General features: G+C 32.4%; 1 long non-coding RNA gene across 1 annotated transcript; it reads left to right on the top strand.

The window, feature by feature from the left end:
• Nucleotides 1-4006: 4006 nt before the first annotated feature.
• On the top strand, nt 4007-7992 carry LOC107872388. Its single transcript, XR_001674803.2, has 3 exons — nt 4007-4389; nt 7127-7162; nt 7432-7992. It is a non-coding gene; the product is annotated as an uncharacterized LOC107872388 (long non-coding RNA).
• The last annotated feature ends 11992 nt before the right edge of the window (nt 7993-19984 follow it).

The following is a 19984-nucleotide window of genomic DNA, read 5'->3' as shown; positions in this document are numbered from 1 at the left end:
TGTGGAAAACCGGATCATATCAAATAAAACTATACAAAATTAAGAAGAAGTTTGTTCAAGAAAAATAAAAATTTTAAAACCTGGAGTGATGAAGATGAAATTGAAGACAATGCAGAAATAATAAACATATGCTTTATGCCAATAGGTGAATCCAGAGAGGTAAGACCTTTTAATTGTTAGAATCGCAATATCATTCAAGAAAATCTTGATATGATATCATTACTGATGAAATTCAAAAGATCATTATTGAATACAATAAAATTGCTCAAGAAAAGAAAAATTAGTGAGCTCAGTTAAGACGAAAGCTTGAAGAAGAAAGAAGGAACTAGCAAATTCAACTTGAAGCAAGTCAAATAGAAATAGCTTTACTTCAATAAGGTCTTGATGATTTGAAAATACAATTAAACAACATTAGAAAATCACCAAAGTCACAGTTCTGTAGAGTCAAATATTTTTAAGGTCAAATCAATATCTTCATCTGATTCTTTTAGTTGTGCTAAAATCTCCTTTTATTTTCATGGACCTATCTACTGCACCTATGAAAAAAATATGCACAAATCACATAACTGTAGACAACGATCTAAAGAAATGTGAATTTAGAGGTATAAAAAGCACATCTAATCCTCAAGGACCTAAGACCACTTGGGTGCCTAAACAAAATTAATCTCTTTTTCTGCAGAAATAGGTCTGCAAAAATTATAGAAAAGAGATGTGGAAAATAGACATCAAATGTTCCAGAAACATGATTTGAAAGAATGAAAATTTTTACTCCCTAAGAAAGATCGAAGGTGGATCTGTCAAATTTGGCAATAATGTCAAAAGAGAAGTCATATGAGTCAGCTCTTTGAAACTTAACTCTCATGCAAGCTCATTGAAGTTTATATCATTGATGGACTTAAACATAATCTATTAAGAATTAGTCAACTATGTGATGCAAGATTTGGTTTATCTTTCAATGTGAAAAATTACTCCATCATGCATGAAGAAAGAAAAATCACTTTCATTGGTGATCGTGTCGAATATTTACGTTTTAAATAATATTGATTTTGCTAATCTGACATATCTCACTGTCCAAACTAGTGACACTTATTTATGGCGTAGAAAACTTGGGCATGCCAGTATGCATGTCATTGAAAAGCTTTTTAGACTTGAAATGTTGAATGGTCTGCAAAACTAAAGTTTGAAAGGATCACATTTATGATGCTTGTCAATTGGTAAACAAATTTGGACATCATTCAAAGTCAAAGACATTGTTCGTACCACCAAACCCTGCAAATAATTCACATAAATTTGTTTGGCCCAATCAAAACTGTCAAAATTGCTGGAAAAAGATATGTGTTTGTTATAGTCGATGATTATTCTCGTTTTACCTTCTTGCTCACAAAAATGAAGCCTTCATTAATTTTGAGATCTTTTGTAGAAAATTACAAAGAGAAGTAGGATATTTTATCACTTATGTTCATAGAGGTTACGGTGGAGAATTTTAAAACAAAGACTTTAAAGATTATTATGTATAAAATGGTTACTCTCAAAACTTCTCCTCTCCCTGATCTTCTTAACAAAATGACATGGTCGAGCGAAAAAAATAGATCATTCTAAGAAACTGCATGAATCATGCTACTCGAACAAAACCTAGCTGATCACTTTTGGGTAAAGGTAATTATCACAATATGTCACATTTTCAATAGATGTCTCATCAGACCTATCCTTAAAATCACCTTTTATGAGCTATGAAGACGAAAAAAGTCAAACATTAACTATTTTCATCCCTTCTGATTAAATACTTCATCCAAAATAATAGTATGAATAATTGATCCTCAAAGTGATGAAGTGTTTTTCTTAGTTACTCTCCCACTAGTCATGCATGTAGAGCTTTCAATAAATGAACCTTGTGTGTTGAAGAATCTATGCATATAGACTTTGGTGAATCTTATCCCACTACTCTGAGTATGAGTTTTGATGAGGAACAAGTGAATGACTCCCAGCACAAAGAATTCCTCGAGAAAGCACCGAACCTAGCCAACTCTAAGTTGACTTCTGCTCAACCAAAGTCAACTCCAGTCACTGACTTATTAAAAATAAACATTCCAAAAGAATGGAGACACAATGTAAAATTTTTAATTAAATTCATCATTGAAAATCCAAATGATCAGATGCAGACAAGAATCTTCCTAAGAAAGCAAACATCAATGGCCCTTCTATCTCAAATTAAACCTAAAAAGGTTGATGAGTCAGATGGGTCTACAACAACAATAATATACTCAGTGTATTCCCACCTAGTGAGATCTGGGGAGGTAAGGTATACGCAGATCATACCACTACCTCAAAAGAAGTAGAGAGGCTATTTCTGATAGTCCCTCGACTTAGGACCAATAACAAGAACCATATGGGTTTATAGAAATAAAATGAACAAAGAAGGTAAGATCATCATAAATAAGGCTAGGTTAGCGGCTCAAAGCTACTCCTACAATGAAACTTTTGCTCTTGTAGCAAGGTTGAAATTAATTCATATTCTTTGAGTATTTTTTGCTTTTAAACATTTTAAATTGTATCAAATAGATGTTAAAAGTTTCTTCCGAAATAATTTTATTAATAAATAAGCCTTTGCTAAACAACCTCCAGGTTTTGAGAATCTGTCATATCCGAATCATGTTTTCAAAATCTCAAAAGTACTGTACGGTTTCAAAAAAACTTCAAAAGCTTGGTATAAGAAAATGAGTATTTTTTCTTTGAACAATAACTTTTAGGGAGGAAAAATAGATACTACTCTTTTTATTCAAAAATTCAATTTCAACATGCTTATTGTACAAATCAAAGTGGATGATATTATCTTTGAAAGTCCTAACACCTTTTGTGTGAGAATTTTGCTAATCTTATGAAGTGAGATTTTGAAATGGGCCTCATAAGAGAATACACATTTTTCTTGGACCTCCAAATCATGCAATCTTTCAAAGGAACCTTCATCAGCCAAATAAAGCACACAAAGAAATTTATCAAAAGACTTGTCATGGAGAAGGAAAAAGCTTTTGGAACACCTATAATTTCCTCCACTAATCTTTCAGACACATCAGGAAAAGATGTTAATGAAAAGATCAATGGAGAAATATTTGGATCACTACTCTACTTGACCGCGAGTCGACCCAACATGATATTCAGTGTGTGTAAATGTGCAAGGTTTCACTCAAATCCCAAAGAGGTTTGACTGTAGTCAAGCCAATACTTCATTATCTAATTGAAACGTAAGATGTTGGATTATGGTAACCCCATTCCTCAAACTTTATTTAATTGATTATTCAAATGCTGACTTTGCAGGTGACAAAAATGATAGAAAAAGTACTAAATGAACCTGCCAAATGCTTAGTGATGCCTTAATTTTATGGCATAGCAAGAATCAGACTTCAATTGTTTTATCAATCATCGAAGTTGAATACATAATCATTGAAAATTGTGGTACTCAAATTCTATGGATTATGCATCAATTTCTTGATTTTGATTTATCATTTGAATTTATACCCATCATATGTGATAATACTAAGACAATTTATCTGTTCAAATAGACAATGCATCATTGTAGAGCTAAACATATAGATATTAAGCATCATTTTATTCGTTATCATGTTGAAAATAGAGATTTAACTTTAAAATTTATTGACTCTAAAAATCAAATTGATGGTATTTTTATAAAATCCTTGCTAGAAGAAAGATTTCATTTTCTTAGAAAAAGTCTTGATATTATATGCATTAATGATATCTGATTGCACAATCTTTTAATTTTGTTAATTTCTATCTAAAATATTTTTGTCTCAAAATATTTTTCTTTTTGACTCATATCCTTTCTCAATCATTACCTTTTATCTACCCCTTTTTTTGCCTTTATCACCTCATCTTCTCTCTATATATTAATTTTTTTACTTTAACTTTTACTCTTTCCAACAAGTCTAAACCCTTTCCCCTTTATATGTCACCTTCATTCAAATCATATCATTTTACCTTTCCACCGTTTCACTTTCCCCTTTCTTCTTTTTATACCCTTTCCTAAAATTTTCTTTCTTATCCCTTAAATAACCCGAACAAGATCCATGGCAAAGCTTGCAAAAAAGTTCAATCGACAACTAATTCGACAATCATAACCAAGTCTTTATTCCTTAGTCCTTTGAGGAAACTTCTTCTCAATCCTTGCAATCGACTGTCCATAAAAAGCTCTTAGCCGCTAGCCCTAACTTATCCTTTAAGAAAATTTGTCTCACCCCTCTTGACTCTCTTCCATTAAAGGACATGCATAAGTTCTAAATTGTATTGCTGCAAGAGAATTTTTTCCCCTTCAAAAATCTCTTAGTGGTGTCCGAAAGAATTGTGAATCTCCCGCAGTTAAAAGAGCTTCACTGCAATGTAAGTTATTTTTTCAAGATTCAATACTTATCTCCTGTAATCCATCTCGGTGGTTTATAAATTTTTGGAGATTATGTTCGCATGTTTTATGCAAATCTTCGTCTCTCCAAAGACAGTGGTGAGTTGAAAACTCTTATGCTTGGGATCAAAATTATCCTGAATGATTTTTTGTTTGAAAAAGTTTTTTGTACTATATTTTCTGGAGTAATCCTCTTTATGAATGGTAGCTGGTAATTTTGAAGTTAGTTTTGAAGAAGTTAAGAAAATTATCTTAGACCTGGAAGTAAATCTATCAAATTTTAATCTATTATCTCTTTGTTTAAAATATAAAATTTTATCTCACATTATCGCCACCGCACTATAAGAAAGTATATAATTTGCAACAACTTTTTACCAACAATTATAATATTATTGGCAAAAATTGATAAGTGACAACGACATAATAAAGTTGTTGTTAATTATAGAAACTTTAGCCACAATTATCTTTTTGTTCGCAAATACTTTAATTTTGTTGCCATATTCTACTATCAGGATGATATCTTTTAAATTCAAATAATTGGCAACAATATTTTAGCAACTATTATAGTTTTGTTGGTGAATTTTAATAAATAGCAACAACTCGATTTGATTGTTGCTATATATCGAATTTTTTAACCACAATTTTTTTCTTATTGCCTAATGTTTTAGATTGTTGTTGTCATATTTTATGAGCGGTGTTTTTCTCCGTTCTTTTTTAGTTGTCACGCTTTGCTTATGGAAAATACAATTGTAATTTTTCTTATATCAATATGATATAAAAAATATATCTAAAATATTGATAAAAATTTCTATTATATGACTCCATAAATTAAAAACTATCACAAATAAAGTGGAATATAGGTAATATTGTCCCGTTTTATTTTAATTGGGCACATTTTATTTATACGGTGATTAAAAAATTTATAAATTAAATAATAAATTTTACTACTTTATCTTTGATCGATATTAATGATATTTATTGTTCATTCAAATGAACATTAAAATTGTAATTAGTCACATTTAATGCATAGTATTCCCTCGTTTTATTTTAGTTGACTCTTATTGACTTGATACTCCCTTTAAGGAAATATTTATAGAGACTTATTTTATCAAAGTAACCATATTAATTATGTATTAAAAATATAAATTTGATTAAATACACTTTACATAGTTGATAAGGGTAATATTGAAAAGACACAGTAAACTTCTCTTGATTTTAGAACTTAAATAATTAAATTGAAATAAATATTTTAGCTATGAAGGAAATATTAATTGTAGGAATAAAATGTAAAAAGTTCATTAAATCTACCGTGATATAGTAAGTGATGAATTAGTATAAGATATTTATTTTTATTAAAATAACCAACTAAAATAAAATGGAGAACGTTTAATTAACTTTTTTGTACCACACGTACAGTTGAAAGAAAGGGCAACCATCAGACACTTCTAGAGATTACAATCAAAAATTAGGAAAGCTATACCCAAAACAAAAGTGATCTCTTAAGAACACTATTTCAAAATCCATGAAAGTTAATCTTCAGTGCCTTAGATCCAGCTCTAGTAAACAATGGTGGGATAACTCTGTGAAGTAAGTCCGATTGAGAGGGGCAGTATAAATATTTTTACACAAACAAAATTAGCATCAATAAATTGTTATTTGTGGTAATAAACTTTCTTTTGCTAACAAAATGTATTAATTGTGGCTTAAAATATAGGAGCAGTTAATTAATTTTTAATTTTTCGCCAAAAAAATTGCCGCAAAGCTGATTTTTTTCGTCGGTTATTTAGCCCAGTATTTTTGTAGTTACTGCTTTGGCTAGATTTTTATTTTGTTATTTGTTATTGAGCTCTTCTTTTGCTGCCTCAGTTTTATGTCGCTATTCTTGCTAGTCATCAAAAACGGTAAGTGATTAATTGGGTTTTCTTAATTAGTTATTCTATGGTCGACTTTTTCTTGTGACTGAAAAACAAAAAAGTTATTCAATGACTAATTTTAGATAGAATTATCCAAATAAATTATTGTGATTATCTTTTGTTAGTGAAATATTAAATTGGACAGTCTTAATTAGTATAATCACCGTGAGTGTGGTTGTTATTTGGGACTTTGTGGTGTGATTGAGTGATAGAAGGTGTTTTCTGAAATTAGTTGAGGCCAAAATCAATTATATGAAATAAAATTAAAAAAAACTTACTTGAGTACTTTTTAAATACACTATTTCATGTGCTAAGGGCCGAAAGTCCACATCGTGAGGGTTTGGTTATACTACACTTGCCTTTATATTATTGTTGCTAAAATTTTATTTTCAGAAAGCACGGTTGGTCCCTATATCTCTTTGTAGTCATGGAAATCTAGAGATCAGTTAAAGTATACAACAGTAGATAAAGATCAAAATTTGCCTGAATCATTTGCATTTTTTGCTTGTTTCCTATTTCTTATTTTTTTGGTAAATGAACCTATTTGATTTTTGAGTCATTATACAAATACACGCGATAGTAAAATATGATTTACTTAAAAAATTCTGTGCTAAAAGATTAGATGGGTATAGTCACTTGTGTTTAATTTATTTGGTGACTTCCTTTTTAATGTGCTAATCCTTCATCATTGAGAATGAAAAGTTGGAATTTTTCTTGTGCAACTGTTGTAGTGGTTCTTTCTTTGCCCTCTTCTTTGCATTTTGTTGTTTTGATTGTAAAATTTTATTTTCTTGTCCGATTTCAGCTTTGTCTTGATTCAATCTCTGATTTCTTCTCTCAGGTGAGTTTTTTACTTCTTTTTTTCACTTTTTGTTACATACATGTTGTCTTAGAGTTATTCGGTGATGAGAACGTGACCGTACGCTTCCTTTTCTCTTTGCTCTTTCTTGTAGTGATTGTATATTTTATTTTCTCACTTCAAATTATGATTTTTTTTTTTACCTTTTCTTCATTTATTTTTTGGTATAATAGATTATAAATATTTGAACAATAGTTAACTATAATTATTACGAAAAAAGAGTTAATTATGTAATTTATATTTTGTTGTAGGAAAGTATATGATGGATAAGAATTGGATACTTCTTAAGAATAAGACGTTACCAGAATACTTGAATGGTGTGAAACAGTTTTTGGACTTTGCTTTTTCCAATCCTGAAGTTGGTGCAATAATTCAATGTTCATGCATTAAATGTAACAATGTACTGAAGAAAATACCGGAAGAAGTGAATAATGATTTACTTAATTGGGGAATAAGTCCGACCTATAAAAAGTGAGATTGTCATGGCGATTTAGACTCATCATCAGATGACGAAATAAATTTTGTTGCAGACTCGGAATTAGAAAATGATGATGCTTCTACTTTTGAGATGTTGCATGATATGTATCATGGTGTTTCTACTAATAATAAAAAATTTGATGATACCACTGAGTCTAGATTTGAAGAGCCTAATTTCAAAGATAAGGGTTTTTATAGGTTATTAAAGGATGCAGAACAAAAGTTATATCCAGGTTGTGAAAAGTTCTCAAAATTCTCTTTTGTAACGCGCCTTTTTCAATTGAAGTGTCTCCATGGTTGAAACAATACTTCATTTAACTCTTTATTGAACTTATTGAGTGATGTTTTTGCCAAACAAAATGTGCTTCCGAGTTCTATCTATGAAATTCAAAAGATCATTAAAGATTTGGGTCTAGATTATATAAAGATAGATGCATGTGTTAACAATTGTATCTTATATAGAAAGGAGTATTCTAATCTTGAGCAGTGTCCTAAATATGGTGAAAAAAGATGGTTAGTAAGGAAAGGAGAAGATATTGATGATGAGGTGTCTTTGGAAAAATCAAATAAGAGAAAAAGAATTCCTAGAAAGATTCTTAAATATTTTCCTTTGATACCAAGATTGAAATGATTATTTATGACAAAACAAATTGCGGAAGATATGAGGTGGCATAAAACTAAGCGAGTTGATGATGGAGTATTGAGACATTCGGCTGACTCATTGTTTTGCGGAGAAATTTTAACTTTTTGGAAAGAGAGTTGCCACTTAATTTTGAAAAGGAATTAAGAAACATTTAAAGAGTTACTTAAAACGATTCAAAACAGAAAAATTATTTTAAGTTAGAGATTCTAGATAAGCAGTTCCTATTAACATTTTAGGAAGGTCTTAGGTACCTAAAACGTCCGCTAACTTGCGGTTATCCGGATTGTTTGAAAATCGTCTTTGATTAACCTTGAAAAAAGTTTATTTTTTTTTAAAAGAAAAGCGATTTTAGGAATATTTTGGTGTTTATGCAAAACCAGTTTTTTAGCGACTTGACTAAGGATTTTACTAGGTTCGCAAAACACACGTAAAGCAAGTAAGCAAATAGAAAAAGGGAAAAGGGGAGAAGTAGTGATTTAGGCTTGTAAGCCCAAACCGTCGACCCTGTCCTAATCTAGTTGGGTTTTTGACCCATTTTTCACCTATCCTAATTCTATGTTTTTGAGCCCTTTTCGGCTCAAGTTTTTACTTCACCTGTATTAAATACAACTTTGGCTTCGAGACCCAAATGAATAAATAAAATAAATAAAATAAATAAGATAAAGAAATAAAATAATAAATAAACTAAAATAAAAATAACAGATGAGACTTTTGTCTCTTAGCCGCTCGAACGTAGGACTTTAATCCATTTCCTTTCCTCCCGCCTTCTCGTATCCATACGCCAAACGATGGGCTTTTGGAACTCTTGGGCCCATTAGGGAATGCAAAGGGAAAGAGTCCATTTAGGACTCACAGATAGATTCATGTAAAGCAAGAAAATAAAGAACATATTAATACATGATCAACTAAAGAGGAAAGAAAACATGAAGGAAATTTGTACATATTCACTACATAAGTAAAGAAACAGGAGTCCTAACAAATAATCGAAAAATAATTGGGAATGATAGGACACACATATCATCTCACATAATAGGCGCAATCAAGGTAGAAGAATTAAAGTAATTAACATGAGATCAATATAATGAAGGAAAAGGATACGGGGAACCCAATACCTAAACGATTGAGGACATATTATGACATGGATTTTTAATAATTAAAAGTGGATTAGTGAATACCGAGATATGCTCATAAAGGAAAAATAATAGCATGGACGACTAGCAGGTTTCCAAGCAGTAACGGAAAGACAAGTTGAATTAATTTCTAAACTAAAATTTAAGGGGATATCAACAGGACTAGAGGAAAACAAACTATTGGAATGTAAATCGCACTTTAATGAACTCCTTTCGGTATATAAAATCATAAGGTGATTAGGGAAATTATTACATGATAACCAAACAAAGAAAGCAAGGGCGGGAAAGCACTTGGGGATCCTGGATGCACCAAAAAGGAAACACTGGCAGTAGACTCTCGAAAATGGGAGTAGATAACTGTAATACTCTACTTCACATCTCAACCTCGCTTTCGAGAGTAAAAGGGGCTATGACTTTATCCCTTCTTTCTTGACCAAGAAAAATCATCGAGATTCTTTAGTCTAAACACAAATTGCATACATAATGTAACAATAGAATTGAAACATCTTTTTCGAACAGGCATACTCAAGTGTTTAGCTAATCAACAGTGCAACATCTCATTTATCATTCTAACAAAAGAAAAAATCAAACTGGATAAAAATCTAAAGAAAGAACGAAAAATAAATTTCAAATTTTGATACCAAAATAGGCGCAACTGTCAAATTAAAGCAGGGGAGGGGCAGGGGTATTGTTCTCACTTCCATCCTTTTTTCAACGAATTCTAAAATACGAGATTTTTAACAATCAAAATGGTCATCGGAGAATTATACAATTTTTGGTATGACTTGGACATATCTCATTGTTTCTTTTGGCATTGGAAAGCCAGAGGAGCTCTCAAGGAAGTCCTTCGGGTGGTGTTACCAGTTAAACAGAAAACAACAATCTGAGACTGTCACACAGTAATGACAAACAAGTCAACACATCATTATGGTCCTCCTTCTCATCGGAACGACATGGCTATCGAGGATCCTTGGACTTCCTAGCATACTTTGGACCTTACTCGTCGTCCTCTTGGCTTATGAGAAACCAAAGACTCTTAAGAGGTAACTCTACCAGCAACATGCCAGCTCAACAACTGCGATACTATCCAGTAATAATGACAGTTTAAATACCTTTAAATATCAACTACAAATAGATCAACACATGGCTAGAACTAGGGAATACAATCAAAGATACAAACTTTAATTCAAAATCAGGCTATTGCCACCATCAGTACACAAAATGAGAGCATTAGCTCAATCAACAATGCCTCAAATAAATGGCAAATCATGAATTCAAAATAAAGATGATGAAAGTCATATATCATGCAATCAACACAGCTTTCACCAAAATCTATGGCCTTCAAAGCCTCTACAACAGCTAATTCCCAGTACAGAAGGTTATCACAAATATCGTTATATCTATAGAATGGTGAGATGAAGCAGAAATGAATGGAACTAAATGGAGCGGGGAGTTACCTTTTAGAGAGCAGCAAAATAGAACTATGAGTTGACGTCGGATTCCACTACCACCGAAGATACATTGTAGTCAGCTTTGAAACTTCGATTAGAAGACCAATCTTTGGAAGCGAAATTCCCACTAGGAAGAAAGATTGAATCTTTACTCACAAGGTTTTCCTTTCTTCTTTTCCCTCCCTCAGTTTTTCAACCTCAGAAATTTCTCAGAAAATGTTTGAACTCACAGCTTTCCACAACCCCTAATTTTCAAACCTAAGAGCCCAAAAAAAAATCCCCTATAACAGTGACCCAATGGCTTCTTATATAGAAGACTGAATTAGGGGTATTTTGGGACTTGAAAAAAGGGATATTTTGAATTCAAGTTTTGGATAGATATTTCCAGCTAACAAACTTGTACGAATTTTAATTTTTCTTGAGGAGATTGAAATAAAATCAGCTAATAAAAATTAGGGGGAAATGAATAATTCCCTAAGAACCAATTAGATTCAAACACCTATGTACGAATTCATACCTGTTTCTCCAAAATTTGCAAATTTAGCCGTTGAGAGGCCACCTTGGCACTGTTCTAGAAGGTTATCGGACCTCCTATGGTACACCATCGTGTGTGGAGCACATGGCACGTACGAGGGAAAGAGGACGGGTTGATTGCGGGTTGTTGAAGCTGCTGTGGGTCGATTGGGTTAGAGGTTTTGAGGGAAAATGGGAGTTGTTCTCATTGATGTTAAAGCTAGTTCTTTGCCGTTGTTTGTACGCTTCTGAAGAAGAAAAGTGGAAATAGGTCGGGTTTTCTTTTATTAGGCTGGGGATGTTGGGTATTTTGGAGAAGGGAATGGGCTAACCAAGGGGTATATTGGGCTGATAATTAAAAAGGGAGAAATTGGCTACTTTGATTAGTTAATTGGCCAGAAAAATGGCTTATTTTGGGGTTGGGATAGATTATGTTGTTTTGGAAAAAATTTAGACAATTGCATTTAAAAGTTATGCTAATTAAAACTCAATCGACCAATTGCATAGTAATTATGGCCGAATTGATTTCAATTAAGGTCCTAATTTAACAAATTAACTAAATTAAATCAGAATTCGATATGAATTAACACCTTGTTTAACCCTGAGCTTCTTGATTTAATAAAATCAAACACATATTTATCCAAACAAATTTTTCTTGAGAATAAATTATATTTATCAAGATTTTAATTACTTTGAGATAACCCTTGATTAGAATATAATATTTTATAAAAATAAATATTTAAGTAACAATATTATATTATTTCGCATAGTTAAATACGATAATATATAATCTTTACTTAAAATGGAAAAATCACCCATATAAAACCCCTTTTATTCAGATAAAACAAATGTTTTAATTTTATTCAAAATCGAAGAAACTCAGAGTTAAATTCAGTTATGGAGGGCAAAAATTACGTGTCAACACTCATTATCATGAAAAGCTTTTGATAAAGAGTATCCTACTTTTGCTTCAGATCCCCGTAATGTTAGACTAGGGCTTGCTTAAAATGGTTTTAATATTTTTGGTTCAATGAGTAATTCTTATAACATTTGGCCAGTAGTCTTGATTCTGTATAATCTTCCTCCATGGTTTTGCATGAAACAATCTAATATTTTCTTGTCCTTGCTTATTCCTGGACCAAAAGGCACTGGTATGGATGTTGATGTGCACCTCCAACCTTTGATTGATTATGTGAACATTTTATAGGAGGGTAGAGTCAAGACTTATGATGCTTTTATGATACAAAACTTTAAGTTGCATGCTTCTTTATTGTGGACAATAAATGATTTTCCAACTTATGGTATCTTGTCCGGTTGGAGCACTAAAGGTAATTTGCTTGTTCAGTTTGTCATGTAGATACTTGTTCAATGTACTTGAAACATGGTCGAAAGCATTTTTACATGGGACATCACAGATTTTTGGATATTGATCATTTTTATCACAAAAATAAAAGTTCGTTTGATAACACAAAGGAAGAAATACTTGCACCAAAAGCATTGAGTAGAGATGATGTGGTTTCACAACTAAATACGTCCTCACAAGGCTTAGCAAGTGGTAGCCTGAGAAAAAAAAAGGGATTCTGAAAGATGTGACAATTGGAAGAAGAAAAGCATATTCTTTGAATTCTCTTATTGGCCCAAAGCACCATTGCGCAACAATTTGGATGTAATGCATGTTGAAAAGAATATTAGTGAAGCTGTGATAGGAAATTTGTTGGATATTGAAGGAAAAACAAAGGACACATTGAAATCTAGATTGGACATACAATAGTTGAATATCAAAAAGCCACTCCATCCAATAAAAAATAGAGATAAGTATATACTTCCACCAGCAATTTATACAATGTCCAAATCTAAGAAGATTCAATTCTGTCGACTCATTAAAGAAGTTAAGTTTCCTGATGCTTATGCTTCTAACATTAGTCGTTGTGTAAAAGTTAATGAATCTAGAATTTTTAGACTTAAAAGCCATGATCACCATGTTCTTTTTTAGCGTATATTTCCAGTTATTATTAAAGGAATCTCACGAAGGATGCATATGATCCGTTAATTCAGTTGTCATTATTCTTTAGTGATTTATGTGCTAAGGAGTTGCACATGGACAAATTAGATCAACTCTATAAGAGCATATGCATGACAATGTGTAAATTAGAACGTGTATTTTTACCAAGTTTCTTCGATGTTATGATTCATTTGGCAAAAGAGACAAAGGTGGTTGGTCCTGTTCAACTTCGATGGATGTATTACATCGAAATGTTAGATTGTTACTGCTATAAATTATTCTTTTAGCTAAAATTTTTATTACATAACTAATATATTTTTACTTAATAGATATTTGTGCACATTAAAAAGATATGTACACAATAACGCTTGACCAGAAGGATCAATTGCCGAGGGCTATCTTGTAGAGGAGTGTATGACAATCTGTTCCAGTTATTTAATGGATTTGGATAGGAAACAAAATCGTCCAGAGTGAAATTTGGATTCTTCCAATATAAATCCTAAGGGCCTATCTATATTTAACTATCGTGGCAAACTGTTAGCAGGGGGTTATTGGGATAAGTTGAGTAATCTTGAAATTAATCAAGCTCATTTTTATATCCTTCAAAATTGTGAGAAAGTTTGTCCTTGGATTGAGTGAGATTCTTTTCACCTATTTTATATTTTTTTCTTATGAATGCTCTTAACAACTTTATTGTAATATCTTTTGTCTTATTTTTTAAAATGTTCACAATCCATAGTGAACATCTAGAGATGTTATTAAAGGAGAATAATAAAAATGTTGCCAAGAGGCATAAGGAGGAATTTCCTTTGTGGTTTGAGAAAAAGGTAAATTATATCATTTGATGCTAGTTTATCTTTTTTAGCATAATCTGATTTTTTTCATGTAGTATTAATGTGTGTGAGTTTGTGTTTGAAATATTATAGGTTGTACAATTAAAATAAAATGGTGATGAACGAATTACAGATCAATTACTAATTTTGGCAAGACGTCCGGATCCTCGTGTTTATTGCCACAATGGATATGTCTTGAATGGTTTTGGATTTCGAACAATGAAATCTGAGCTATATTTGAAAACTCAAAATAGTGGTGTGGTTGTAAAGAGTGATGAGCATACCAAAAATATTGATTATTATGGAAAGATACAAAAAAATTTAGACGTTCAATATATTGATAATAATTCAGTCATATTATTTCAATGTGATTGGTTTGAAGTTCCACCTCAAGGTCGATGTCAAAGTAGAGGTTACAAAAGGGATGAATATGGACTCATATATGTAGATGTGACACAACTTCATTATACAAATGATCCATTCATTTTAAGCTCGCAACCTTAATCTGTATATTATGTTAAACATGGCGAAAATGAAAATTGGCATATAGTAATAAGGGTAAGACTGAGAAATTTATATGACATACCCTAACAAGAAGATGAAATAGAGCCATTTTAATTAATTGACTTGGTTGAAAGGGGAGAAGCAAATCTACAAGTAGAATCAGATACTGAAGTCATTAGAATCCAAAGAGAAGACATTGACGCGGTGAATGTTGAAGCACCGTCTCAGAGTTAAATGGTCTTCAAGCAATGTTTATGAAGTTGGAAGCTTGTGATTGTGTCATGAGTTCACCTATTAGAGTGTATATGCTAAAGTGTGAAGAGGAGCTTTGAAATACACTCCAAAGCCACCTCTATTTGAGGGTTCATTAAGGGCATTCTTGTCTTTTAATGACTTTTTTTTACACTCCAAAGGAGCACCCTTCATTAAGGGTATTTTAGACATTGTCTTGTAATAGTATAAATAGACCTTTAGCTTTCATTTTTCATAGACTTTGATGAATTGAAATTGATTATTACTCTTAGTGTAGTTTCTTTCCTTAGTGTAGGTCTTGGAAAAGCCACTGTAGTGTAGGTATTGGAAAAGATATCCAAACTTGAGAGATTAATATATTTGATGGATTTCACTTGTGTTGATCAATTGGCAAGAAAGGTGTGATTGAGAAGTGTGAATTCCTTTGTTCCACCTAAGAGTGAGGTTTGAACTACCATTGATGAGGTGTGTTTGAAGGTTTGATACACTTTCTTGTGCTAATCATTGGTGATAGTTAGGGTCTCATTACCTAGCTTTACTTTTATACATCTCTTCTTCGTCCCCTTTCTTATTGTATTGTTTTCTTTGTCTTGTGGTTGCTGATTTTTATGTCTTGAGTCCTTAATTTTGTGGATTAGGTTTTGTTCTTGTATCAGACCTTGCGTTGTGTCGTCTTCCAATTTTTCAGTCGTTGAATTCCAGTGACATGGCGCGATAGCACCCCGTCGCACCAGGGGTCCAAGTTGGGAAATTATTTACAAAATTTAAAAGACGTGTCCAGGGTTAAATGGGTTTTTTCCCATGATTTTATTTTAGCTTTAAACACGAAATTTAACCCTACATGACCTAAGGATATCATTATTCACTCTATTTTCCCCCAATTTCTTCATACACTCTCAAAGCCAAGAAACCCTAATCTTAAAAATTCAAGGGCAAGGATTAAGAATCTCTCCAAGGATCTTTACGGAGTTACATTCTAAGGTATGTCATATGTTGATTCATGAGTCTCTTTCACCCATGAAGCTCTAGAATCTCTTTTCAAAATTCAAGATTTGTAAATTTATGAATGTTCATGATTTGATTGAATTAAAAATTGATGTTCATGTTGTTGGTTGGTTTCATTCTATGTTATAGACTATGTATTTACAAGAATTGATTCTAATATATGATGATTTACGTGATATTCATGATAAACCCTTCAATTTACAAGTTGGTTTATGTATCCATAATTATTAGATGTGTTGATAATTGTATAACCAAAGCATGCTCCCCATATGTTTGATTAAATGCCTATGTGAAGGAAAAGTACCATACTAGTATGATAATATGAAATCCCCATTCATGTACAAATTATGTATGTCAAGTGTTTGATGAAATGTCTTAGTCAATGAATTATAGATATATGTGTAGCCATTGTGGTGTTTTAGAACTTGTACTTCATGAAATCCCCAACTTATTATATTATGGATTGTTGATGTTGGTCATGTATTCAAGAAGGTCATGTTTTGTCAGTTTCCTTCTATCGAGCCCTGGGGGTACTTGTACCCAAAAAATATAGTTGTGTGCCTAGAGTCAGTGACATGTTTCATGATATACTCAGTCAAGCCATGATCTATAGAACTCAGTCAGTCATGTGACTCAGGAAAGCTCAGTAATTCAGTAATCTTAATAGTATCCCGTCAGTTAACGAAACTCCATGAATTCAGTGTAATCCAGTTCAATTAATCATGTTCAGTGTCTATCCAGATGGGAGTAGGAATTAGCACCAAGTGAACCCAAGGATGGGAACACACATTTTCAAATGAGGGTGTGATTCTTAGAAATCATACTTACATTCCAAGCTATGTAGCCAGCATAGGTTGAGTATCAACACTGTCAAATGAGGGTTGATGAGGTGCATAAACACTGTAAGATGAGGGTACCACCGTTCTCTTTTGGGGACACTGTCATATGAGGGTCACTCATAGCTTGTCCTTACCGGTGGCGTGGTATTGACACCCTTCCAATTGGAGTTACAGATTGGACCCCAACTCAGCTATAATGCATTATTTGGGGCATGTCAGTTATATGACTACTTCCCACAGTCTTAGTCTCAGTTTCAGTAATAGAACTCAGATAGTTCTACAGTATTCAGGGCAGTTAGATACTGTCATCTCAGAACAGTACAAAACTCAGCTAGTTCTATCAGAACCTAGACTGTCAAATACAGTTACTCAATATCAGTTATCACGAACTCAGTTACAGTTATTATGTATTCATACATGTATTCTCACGTTCATGTTATATAGTCAGTTAGTTTAGTTCATGCATATGTACCCTTTGTATTCAACCTACCTCACATGCATACCAATACATTCAATCGTACTGACGTATTTGCGCTATGGTATTTTATATTATAGGTTCAGAAGCACGAGCTCTAGAGCATCAGTAGCCGCTAGATTTAGCAACGACTCTTCATCATTCTAGGATGATATTATTAGTTATTTCATTATATCAGTTAGCTTTCAGTAGATGGAGTTAGTTGGGGACATGTCCCATTAACTCCTTATTCAGACAGTTAGAGGCTTTTTAGACTACCATGTTCAAACAGTTTATTTCAGTTGTTTTGGGTATTTCATACCCCATCCAGATGTTATGTTTTATCAGTTATGTTACAGTTTTGAACCTTATGTCCTTTCAGCCTTCATTTCCGCATGATATAATATATTTTTCAGTGTTCAGGTACAGATCAGTCATGGGTTAGCTTCTATTTCTTCGGAGTCAGGAGCACCGTGTAGCATTCAGGGTACCAGATTCAGAGCGTTACATGATGCCTCTGCACAAATAAATGTACTTGAAAAGCTCTTATTTTTATTTCTACAATCGGAGTTTGTGGAAACAAATATTAAAAGTTAAAGCTTGTGTAACTTGTTTGTAGAATAAGGTGAAAGAGTTTGTTGATGAAATAATTCAAGAAATTAAAGAGGGTATTGATGTGGATCCTATTGTAAATGTTGTATTTATGAAAGTTGTGGGAGAAAAATCAGGATATTATCGTGGCCAAGGTTCGGGTGTTAAGCCTTCAAGTAGGAAATCTATGAACAAAATTCAACAACAACTGTAAGAGCAACAAAAGAAATGAAAGAACGTAGTATGAAAGCTAATAAAAGTACAAAATCTACTTGAGAAGGAGCAAAAAAATCAAGGTCATGGAAGCTCGTCTAGTGGGTGAGTAGAAACTGCTAAAGGACAGTATTGAGGCATTTGTATCTCATATGCAAAATGTCTAGGTAGTTACTTTATTTAAGACATTAACATCTTATTAATTGCTTTCTTGCTTAAAGCCATCTCAAAATTGAAATTTGAATGAAGAAAATTTGTTAAAACTTATTATGGTCTTTTGATTTATTACTTGTTATTGGTTTCTTGATACTATTGTACTTCTTATTTTCATCATATTCAAATTCTTTAGTTCTATGTTTAACAAACTACCCTCCTGCCCTTTCTATTGCAATTTCCAACATTATTACTACTTCAAGTAATTCAGACGAGGCAGTTCCTACAAGTGTTATGAATGGTATTATGGTAAGTGTACTTCATCTAATTCCTATTTTTGTGGCTGGCTATATATATACATGAATGAATCTATAAATTCATGGTGTGAGACACTAAAACTTAATAGTTTTCTGTGATCATTTTTATAAATTCGGTGATTATAGGTCCTTGAAAATATAAAAAAACTAGAAAGTTATAGAAAGTATCCCGAAGTAAATTGAATTGGAACCAAAAGTTATTGTCAATATGGTGAGTATTAACATTCAAAATTAAAACTATAATCAAGTTCTTATCACCAAATGGTTTCTATAGTTCTAAATCAATTTTTTCATAAAGTTTGTAAATAAATTTCTTCAAAATCTTTACGATGTTCCTTCTAACGTCATAGTAAATCTCTGTACCTTCATTTATCTGTCTACTACAACCAATATGATAGACCTATTGTGGGATTTTGGCGACCCTTTAATGAAGTCAAGGCTAATTTATTATCTTGCTGCACCTTATTAGGGATCAAAAAAGGCTGCAGCATGCCTAGAGACTTCACATCTTCACCTTTACATTGCTGGCACACAATACACTACTAGACATGATCATAAAAACTTTTTTCCAATCCTTTTCAATAATAAATTTGTCTTATCCTGTACAAGATGGAGGCCATACCAGAGTGACCTCCTAAAGCCCCATTATGCATGAAATTAAGCATGTCTCCTTGTAGATGGTTGTTACTACCAACCACAATTCTTTTCTGCCTGTATGATCCCCATCTTTCAACAAGTAAATAGGATTGAAGAGTGCATTGGTGGACACTTGTAAGAGTAACTTTTCCAAATATGAATCATGAGTGTAGAAAGTTCTGATCCTAGTCAAAAAATCAGAGGTGGTTGTGGACAAAGTACACAACTGAACTTTACCAATAGAAAATTTGGACAATGCATCGGCTGCATATATAGAGTCATATCCTATGAGCTTTACAATCCACTTCTGCTGGCTAAGGGAGTATACTATTTGTTTTTATAGGTATGTTTAGCTTTGGTGGTAAGTTTTGATGAAATTTCTTCAAACCAAGTAGGGCATCAATTTATCAATGGTCATCATCTCCTTCAAAAACATATAAAGTTGTTGGTGCCTGACGCTTACTGTCTTGGTCATATAAGCTAAAGGGTGGTTATTCTCTAATAGCACAACTTCAATATCATTGATACAATCTTAGAAGAATCATACCCTAAAAGTTAGCTATTAAGATGGGAGATCCAAAGGCTATATAAGTTCAACATCAGCTCTCTTTTTATCTGATGTGGGACTCAAGTTCCAAACATAGTAATAGAATCATAAAAAATCACCACGCTTCATATCTGTTGTCCATGATGGCTTTGCTTTATGTAGCTTTCAGCATGCTCCATATCTGTTGTCTTATTATAAAATGGTTGCTATAGTTCTAAATCAATTTTTTTCATAATTTATTGTA

The sequence above is a fragment of the Capsicum annuum genome, chromosome 5 (genome assembly GCF_002878395.1).
Source record: "Capsicum annuum cultivar UCD-10X-F1 chromosome 5, UCD10Xv1.1, whole genome shotgun sequence".
NCBI lineage: Eukaryota > Viridiplantae > Streptophyta > Magnoliopsida > Solanales > Solanaceae > Capsicum > Capsicum annuum.
Note: the sequence above shows the minus strand (reverse complement) of the source record. Positions and strands in the feature narration are given on the sequence as shown.